Raw genomic sequence first — 9,237 nt, 5'->3', positions numbered from 1 at the left:
AAGGCAACCCCATCAGAATTACTTCAGACTTCACAATGGAAACCCGGAAAGCCAGAAGTGCCTGGAATAAAATACTGCTACATTGAAGAACCTATGGCTTCCAACCTAAACTACTCTACCCAGCAAAAGTATCCCTCATAATAGATGGTGAAAAAAACAAAAAAAAAGCAAAATTCTATGATAAAATTCATGTTCAAACTATATGAACACAAATCCAAAACTACAGATAGTACTTCAGGGAATACTCCACACAAAAGAGTCAAATAATTAATTAGACCTAAAGGACATTTACAGAACATTCTACTTAAAATTCCAGCGACTACTCATTCTTCTCTGTATTCCATGGAGCTTTCTCTAAAATAGATTATATACTGGGTCATAAAGGGTGGCACCATATCTTAAGGAAGATTGGCATAATTTCCTGTATGATATCAGATCACAATGCTGTATTGCTAGAAATGAACAATAAATGATGGGCCAGAAATCCCATCAGCTCCTGGAAACTCAACATCACACTTTTAAACAACAAATGGGTAGTGGATTAAATTGCAAAATTTCTAGAAATCAGTGACAATGAGAACACAATGTTTAAAAAAAAAAAACTTTTGGGACACTTTGAAGGGGACTCTCAGGGGAAAATTTATAGCACTAAATGCCTTTATAACAAACACAGAGAGATCCCAACACAATAAACTAACCATCCACATAAAGGCACTGGAGAAACAAGAAGAATCCAATACAAAAAGCTCCAGAAGAAAAGAAATATTAAGATCAGAGCAGAAATTAATGAATTGGAAGCTAAGAAAAAAATTAAGAAAATTGATGAAACAAGGAACTTGTTCTTTGAACAAAGACACAAGATTGATAAATCCCTGGCCAATTTGATCAAGTGAAAAACAGAGATGCTTCAAATTAATAAAATTAAAAATAAAAAAGAAGAGATCCCAATAGACATGAGAGAAATTGGGAGAATCATCAGTACTTATTTCAAAAACCTGTACTCTGCAAAACTGGATAATATGGAGAAAATGGATGAATTCCTAGCAATGCACCACCTAACAAAGCTAAACTCAGAGCAGATTAATCTCCTAAACAAACCTATCACACCCATGGAGATTGAAAAGTTAATCAGAAACCTCCCCAAAAGAAACATCTAGGACCAGATGGCTTCTCAGCTGAATTCTATCAAACCTTCATGGAAGAACTGAAACCATTTTTTTTTTCAAAGTGTGCCATACAATTAAAGAACAGGGAAAGCTCCCCAAATGCTTCTACAAAGCTAGTATCACTTTAATGCAAAAATTAGGCATAGATACCACAAGAAAAGAAAACTATAGACCTAATTCCCTGATGAACTTACATGGAAAGGCCCTAAACAAAATCCTTGAAACAATTCAACAACACAGCAAAAGCATTATCCATCATTTACTTATTTATTTATTTGAGAGTGACAGACAGAGAGAGAAAGAGACAGATAGATAGATAGATAGAGAATGGGCATGCCAGGGCCTCTAGCCACTGCATATGAACTCCAGACGTGTGCTCTCCTTGTGAAGATGGCTAACGTGGGGAATCAAACTTTGAACCAGGGTCCTTAGGTTTGACAGGCAAGTGCTTAACTGCTAAGCCATCTCTCCAGTCCAGCATTATCCATCTTGATCAAGTAGGCTTTATCCCAGTAAAGCACAGGTAGTTCAACATATAGAAATCTATCAATGTAATATTCCACATAAATAAGCTTAAGCACAAAAACCACATGATCATTTTGATAGGTGCAGAAAAGGCCTTTGACAAAATACAACATCATTTCATGATCAAAATATTGGAGAGAATAGGCATGGACAATTTATATCTCAACAAAATAATGGCTATATATAAAGCTCCTAAAGTCCAAATAATACCTAATATGGAGAGGCTGAAGGAATTCCCATTGAGATCAGGAACAAGACAGAGGTGTCCACTCTCACCTCTGCTCTTCAACATATACTAGCTCAAGCAATAAGACAGGAGAAAGAAACTAAAAGGATACAAATTTGAAAGGAAGAAGCTAAGTTAACCCTATTTTCAGATGACTTGATTCTATATATAAGAGTCCCAAAAACCTCTCAAGAAAAAAAAAAAAAGGTGATTAATTCCTTCAGCAAAGTACCAAGATACAAAATCAATGCACAAAAATTAGCAGCCTTTCTATATGCAAATGCCAATACTTTGGAATAACATTAACCAAGGATGTGAAAGACCTAAACAATGAAAACATAAAAACACTCAAGAAAGAATTTGAGGAGGACTTGAAAAATTTGAAAGACCTCCCATGGTGTTGGATAGGCAAAATTAACACAGAAAATTACAAACTTAAGAAAGACAATATACAGATTTAATGAAATACCAATAAAAATCCCAACATTTTTCTTCACAGAGATAGAAAAGATGGTCAAAAATTCATATGGAATGGCAGAAGGTTTCAGATTTCCAAGCATATTCTCAGCCAAAAAAAAAAAAAAAAAATTACCTCTGGAGGCATCACCATACCATATCTAAAGCTATATTACAAAGCCTTAGTGATAAAACAACATGGTACTAGCATAAAAATAGGATTATAGATCAATGGAACAGAACTGAAGATCTTGTTAAGTAACTACAGATACTTGATATTTGACAAAGGCCCTAACAATGTAGGCTGGAAAAAAAGACAGCATCTTCAACAAATGGTGCTGGATAAATTGGATAACCATAAGCAGGAAAGTGAAACTTGATCCATACATCTTGCATGCACAAAAATCATGTACAAATGGATCAAGACCTCAGTATAACACCGGAAACTACTACAACTGGTAGGAAACATAGGAGGAACTTTCCATGACATAGGATTGGAAAAAAACTTCCTGAACAAAACACCAGTAGCTCTGGAATTTAAACAATCACTCAACCATTGTGATCCCATGAAGCTGAATAGTTTCTTCACAGACAAACACATAGTAAGCAGAGCCAATAGATTATCATACAAATGGAGAAAATTTTTACTGGATATATAACTGACATAGGCCTAATTACTATAATCTACATAGAACTCAAAAACCTAAATGATAAAAAAGTCAAACAACCCACTCACAAAATAGGGCAAAGAACTGTACAGGAAGTTCTCAGAGGAAGAAATACAAATGGCAAACACACACTTAAGAAAATGTTCATCATCCCTAATCATCAGGAAAATGCAAATTAAAACAACTATGAGAATTCCCCTTCCCCCAGTAAGGACATAAAACATTAAAAAAATCAAATGAAAACAAATGCTGGTGAAAATGTGGAGAAATAGAAACCCTCATATACTGTTGGTGGGAATGTAAGATGGTACAATCACTATGGAAAGTAATATGGAGACTCCTAAAAAGGTTGACTGTGGAGTTACCAACAGACCCAGTTAATCACTTACTGAGCATTTACCCTAAAAGCTCTATGCCTCAGTTCAGAGATTTGCTCAACCATTTTTATAGCTGCTCAATCCATAATAGCTAAGAGCTGGAATCAACTCAGATGTCCATCATTAGATGAATGGATAACAAAAATTGACACAAGGCAATTGGAAGAAAAATGCTCAAACTTGGAACAGATCATTCTCAGCAAATTCACCCAATAACAGAAAGATAATTGCTGCATGGTCTCACTCATTTGTGGCTCCTAACCTGAATCTGCCCGAGATCCTGATATACCTAATAAGCATCTCAAGGACCGGACAATAGGGAAGGTAGTGAGGAAGTGAGGGTAAAGGTGTGGGAGTGAAACAAAATTGGACCCAAATGGCAAGTTTATCATAAAATTCTATATCCTAAAAGACAGATTAAGTGGCTGAACCTTCATCAGGTCCTTACAAGGAACACCTGAATCACAGGATTCTGGAGAGGGTATGAAGAAGACTAACCTTAATCTTCTCCTGTTTCTCTCTCTCTCTCCCTCCCCCTATTCTCTCTTCTCTCTTTCTCTTTTATATTACTTAACTTTTTCTTCCTTCTTTCCCTTAGAAATTGCCTGTAACTCCCAGTACCAGCATGAAGTTAACATCCACAATGAGCTGTTGATCAGAGACACCTACAAAGTTTCCTAAAAGACAGGTTTCTGTCAGAATACTTTATTATCCAACAAAGGTTAGTGGTAAGACCCTACTGCCAAGGACAGAACCATATCCAAAAAAATGAGTGTACTCTCCATTATCAAATTCCCACCAATCGTAGGCTACAAAAGGACCTACACTTATTAAATTATCTCTAAAATAATAATGGTTATCTAATTTACCTGGTGCTGACTTCACTCTCTATTGGAGAATTTGCTTCGCTTTTTCAGATGGACACAGATCCTGAGAAAAGAATCAGCCCATCGCACCTCACCAGGGCCCCAGGTGAAACCATAGAATAATTGGGGAATGAGCAAGAATGCTGCTTTCTTGGTGAACCTGGTATCAGCACAAGTGTGAAGGAGATAGACACAGAGAACAGTCAATTCCTACCAAACCAGATATTCAGAGACACACAGGCTCACCAAGAACTCATTACTGAAGTAGACCTAAAAGAAACCCAACATGGCTCAGGGAAATTGGCAGAAGAGAAAGTGGAAAGATTGCTAGATCCACATGTTGAGACATTATACACAGAGACATTGCCTCTTGCCCATAGCTGATGGCTAACCCCACTATGCACGGCCCACATTCCCCAGTATGGAGGTTCCCTGTAGTGTGGGGAGGACAGGGAGGAAGCTAACAATGGTACTAAAGAGGCTGAATATACACGGTGTACATAACTAATAATAATTTTTAAAAAATATTCTAAGAGATTCTAAGATCTTTTTAATTATTTATTTACCTTTATTACTTTTTAAGTTCATTTTCCTTTAACATCCATGATACTTCCAAATAGAATCTGGTGATCACCCTATAAATTGGAACAATGCTATTAATTGAGAAAGGTCACTGTTAAGAAGGCTGAAATACCAATAGCCTCTACATTGGCTCCTTTGCTTCATCATTTGCTACCAGGTTGTGACCATCTTGTCAACTCATCAAGGCTGGGAACTCAACTGATGGAACAGTTTAGGGAAGAGCCACATTTAAGCTCACTATCATGAGGTTGGTAGAATTTTTCATTTCCTCACAGGCTTTATAACAACCACATTGAGCATTTAATACTTTATTACTACTCTCTGTTTTACCACATCTTTGTTCTAATATTATACATTCATTTAGAAAAATAGCATGTAAATAAAATAGTTCTAATAAACATAATTTCTCTTTTTTTTCCTGAGGATTTCCTCAAATTTCCTTGTAGGTACCTTTCCTACATACTATATTAAACAATCCAACTCTAACTCTGTGTCTTTGACTTATAATATATCTGATATCAGATATATCACTAATAAATTCAATAATTGTAATGGTCAAGCAATAAAATACTCTCATGTAAGAGCTGTGTCTGGATAATAATATTACTTATTATTAAGATAAACTATACAAAGTATTTAAGGAATATCACATTCACATAAAATAACAGCAGACATGATTCATAACTGAGTGCCTTATTTCTTTAACTAATCATTCTAGTCACTGAGATTCAAAAATGTTAAATCAGTACATCAAAGGAACTCTTTTATGATCTCTATATCCTCAAAAGTTTTCAAGTATGCATATTAGAGTAATTCCTTTTAAATGTCAACCCATGGCAAATATAATTTGCCATGTATTTCATGATTTTGAAATTAAGTAAGTATTTACTGTTTAGATTACAATTAAGATGGAGATCATACATCAGAAAAGAAAGAAGTTGAGGAAGAAGAGATAAAGAGAACAAGTTGTTGCCTCACTTTTCTGGGGCAACATTTCTTGTAATATGCTTCTTTGTGTGTAGAATGACTAGGGGCCAATCTCTCAAACATACCTTTTCCTGGGAATTATTTTATAGTGTTCCAGTGAGCAACACAAATCCTGGAGTACACAATCAAATATCATAACACTCCTGTTTAGTGAAAACTTTAATGACATTTGGATTTTTGTGACAGAGATATAGTGTGGATTATTATCTATACATTGATAAGGTATGGATAGCCAATTTAGCTACATCAAAAAAAGATAAAAGTTGTCTTTCATGAATAAAGATTTCTTTAAAAAGTCTTGGAAATTTTCTTAACATCTCGAAAAAAAATTGCATTTATTATTTGACATAAACATTCTGTAAAAAGAACAAGAGTCAAGCTGTCTCTGGACTGTAAGGTGGCTGATCAGCTCTCTTTCATTTCCAAACCTCATCAAGCAGTCACTACATTTATGAGGCAAGTCAGCCGAATGCTTGAAATCTAGATGGATTTTCAGATCTTCGATTTGTCCTGTTGAATATTCACAATACTGACATAAATAAATCCCTTCAGATAAATGTGAATTTAAATGCTTGCAATACTCTAGCATGCTGGAAAAGCCCTTCCCACAGTCGTCACAAACATGGGGGAATATCTTAGTGTGCTCTAGAGCCACATGCCTGTTAACATTTGTGTGGAGTCTACTCCGAAAACCACACACTTGACACACGAAGACGTTCTTACACTTGTCGAAGGTGATTTTGCTCAAGAGGCTGTACTGTACGTGCCCACCATTGGTATACTTATCACTAAGCTCTATCAGCTTGCACGCGTGCTCATTCACCACATGGCTGTGCAAGTCTTCGGGTCATTGGTTTCGTGCTCACAGAACTGACACAAGTACTGCTCGTCACGGCTGTGCTCCTGGAAATGCAGGGAGAGCTCGCTGCTGGAGAACTGCGCGTCGCACTGCTCGCGCCAGTAGAGGTGATCGCTGAAGTCGATGTCCGCAATGTGCTGGCTGAGATTCTCAAAGATCACCGTCTTGTAGTCACAGTACTGACAGATGTACGGATCCTCTTCGTGTAGTTTGGCGTGTTCAATCAGAAGCATGTTGGTGGAGAAACGTTCCTTGCACACTTGACACACTTTGGAGTCGGTACGTTTATGCTTTAGGATGAGATGCTGCTTCAAGTCAGAAAAATACTTACTGTTGAATTCACACAGTTCACACTTACAGAGGCCGCTGCTGTTGGCTCTCAGCAGAGGCCATTTCTGCTGGGCAGTCACGTTCAGAAGTTGGTTCTTGCCAACAATCTTACAGAGTTTGGCTGGCGGTTCCTCCTCGCTGTGCTCGGGGAGGCCTTCCGAGCAGTTGTTCTCTGCCTCTATGTCGTAGTCCTCCGAGATGGCGTGCACCTCCACTGCAAGTGGGACATCTCCAGCGGTGTGGACTTCGATGGGGCTCTCTTCCTGAGTTTGCTGCTGGACTGGCTCAGGTGAGTCACACTCTTCATCACAAGTTTCAACTTCAGCAGCCTTTTATGTAGAAAAGGCGGTATGATCTAGAATTCTAAACACAGGACTGGGAACCAGGTAGCTCTGATTTCTGTTTCTGGACTTAATTCCATCTGTGAATTTAGGCAAGTCATGTGATGTCTCAGGGTCAGAATCATCATCTTTCCTGTCAAAATATTTGAAGTCTGGCTGCCTCATAGAACAGACACTGTAACAATGATCAGAAAAAATTCCACTGAATCCATCTGCAATTCTGCTTATTCCAGAGGAATCTGAATGACGAGAAGGGTGTAAAGTCTTCCTTTTCTTTTTCTTAGGATATTCGTTCATATCTTTTCAATTTAAGATAATTCTTAATACTGCAGCGAAGAAAAATGAATTATAGGGAAGTTTCCACAAACGGACAAAAACAACTCATTTTTACTGCAGGCAACTTGTCTTGGGACTCCTGGACAGAGTAATTGAGGACACAGGGCTTCACTGCTGCACAGGACCAGCAGCAGGTTCATGTAGCTTCCAGTTGTCAGTCACCAAGTAGGAGTGAAGGTATCACCTCGGAGCAGCTCAGCCGCCCACCTCGGCTCCGCCGCAGAAGCCGCACTGGGTGGAGGCGGCCCCCGACGCCGCCCGTTGGCCCGTCTGTCCGTCCGTGGAAAATTTTTTATATTAGTTGAAAATTAGGGTTAGTAAGGAAATTAATTACAGCATAAATCTTAGTATTAACTTACAATTATGTCATTATACAACAATGTTCAGAGTCAAGAAATGTTTAATACAAATGATAACTATGAACTTATAGAAATGGTAGTTATCATTTGTATTAAAATATTTTAGTCAAAGGAGATACACAGCTAGAGGAAAACTTTGTAACTATATTTCATGGTTTAATTAAGGTAATAGAAAAGAGAAAGTTTAAAATGACTTAAACATTTTGTAACTAAACAAGAAACTTTAAAGAAATGAGTTGCTGGAAAGGAAATAGAACATTAGCTATTTATAGTCTCTGTAATATTCCCACTCTTTTTTTCAATGACAAGACATGTAGAACAATCCAGGCTTCTACAAATAGAAATAAAAGATAAAAGTACACTCTGTGTAACAAGTTTTTCATTCCAACTTTGTCAATATGAAAGCAATGGGCAATGCACATTGTCCTTCTTTTTAAAAAGCTGGGGGGGGGGGGCATTGGAGAGCTTCATGTTGTAAACACCTGTGAGCAAAATGCTGCAATGCCAAAAAGCCAAAACGCCAGATCATCCATCCCAAAGAATAACTAAAAGAAACACTTTCTCCAATTCTTTTTTAATTATTATATTTTTTGAAGTCCTATACTAGTTTATGCCACTAGTTTAGCTAATGGTCAAATCTTGGTATCATGATCTAAGACAAAGTCATTTCCAATTTCTCACTCTTGAAGTCTTGTTACAGTGTCACCTCATTTTTACTTCCAGATCCAGACTAAAACACCACCTCCTGTGTAAATATTGTCCTTCTGTTACCTAAGAGAACAGTAATTATAGCTCACCTCAGTGACTCTTCAGGCTTCTCTTAAAACACAGTACATATCACTTTCAAAGCTAGTAAGCTATCCAGGCCCAATGCCAATAGTACAGGGATATGGTATACACTGAGAGAGCAAAAAATGTTGGACATATATGAGCATGAACATACTGTTAGCATGCTAATAGAAACCAAGAGTGACAGGCGTGGGCTTTCCTTCAAAGGGACATAAGGGGTGTTTGGAATTTGATGCTCAGGTTTTAAGTGTCTTACATGATAGAAATGACCCCTTTCTGCCAGGGTGCAGAGCTGCACTCTGGATGCAGTGTTATCCCCTGGGTTTGTTGGCATGGCATCCAGTACAGATATTTGAATGTTGCTAAGAAT

At 37.5% G+C, this 9,237-nt stretch overlaps 1 pseudogene; it reads right to left on the bottom strand.

Moving 5' to 3' along the window:
* Nucleotides 1–6,163: 6,163 nt before the first annotated feature.
* Nucleotides 6,164–7,695, bottom strand: LOC101607307 (annotated as a pseudogene).
* Nucleotides 7,696–9,237: the final 1,542 nt, after the last annotated feature.

This window comes from Jaculus jaculus, chromosome 4 (genome assembly GCF_020740685.1).
Source record: "Jaculus jaculus isolate mJacJac1 chromosome 4, mJacJac1.mat.Y.cur, whole genome shotgun sequence".
Taxonomy (NCBI): domain Eukaryota; kingdom Metazoa; phylum Chordata; class Mammalia; order Rodentia; family Dipodidae; genus Jaculus; species Jaculus jaculus.
Note: the sequence above shows the minus strand (reverse complement) of the source record. Positions and strands in the feature narration are given on the sequence as shown.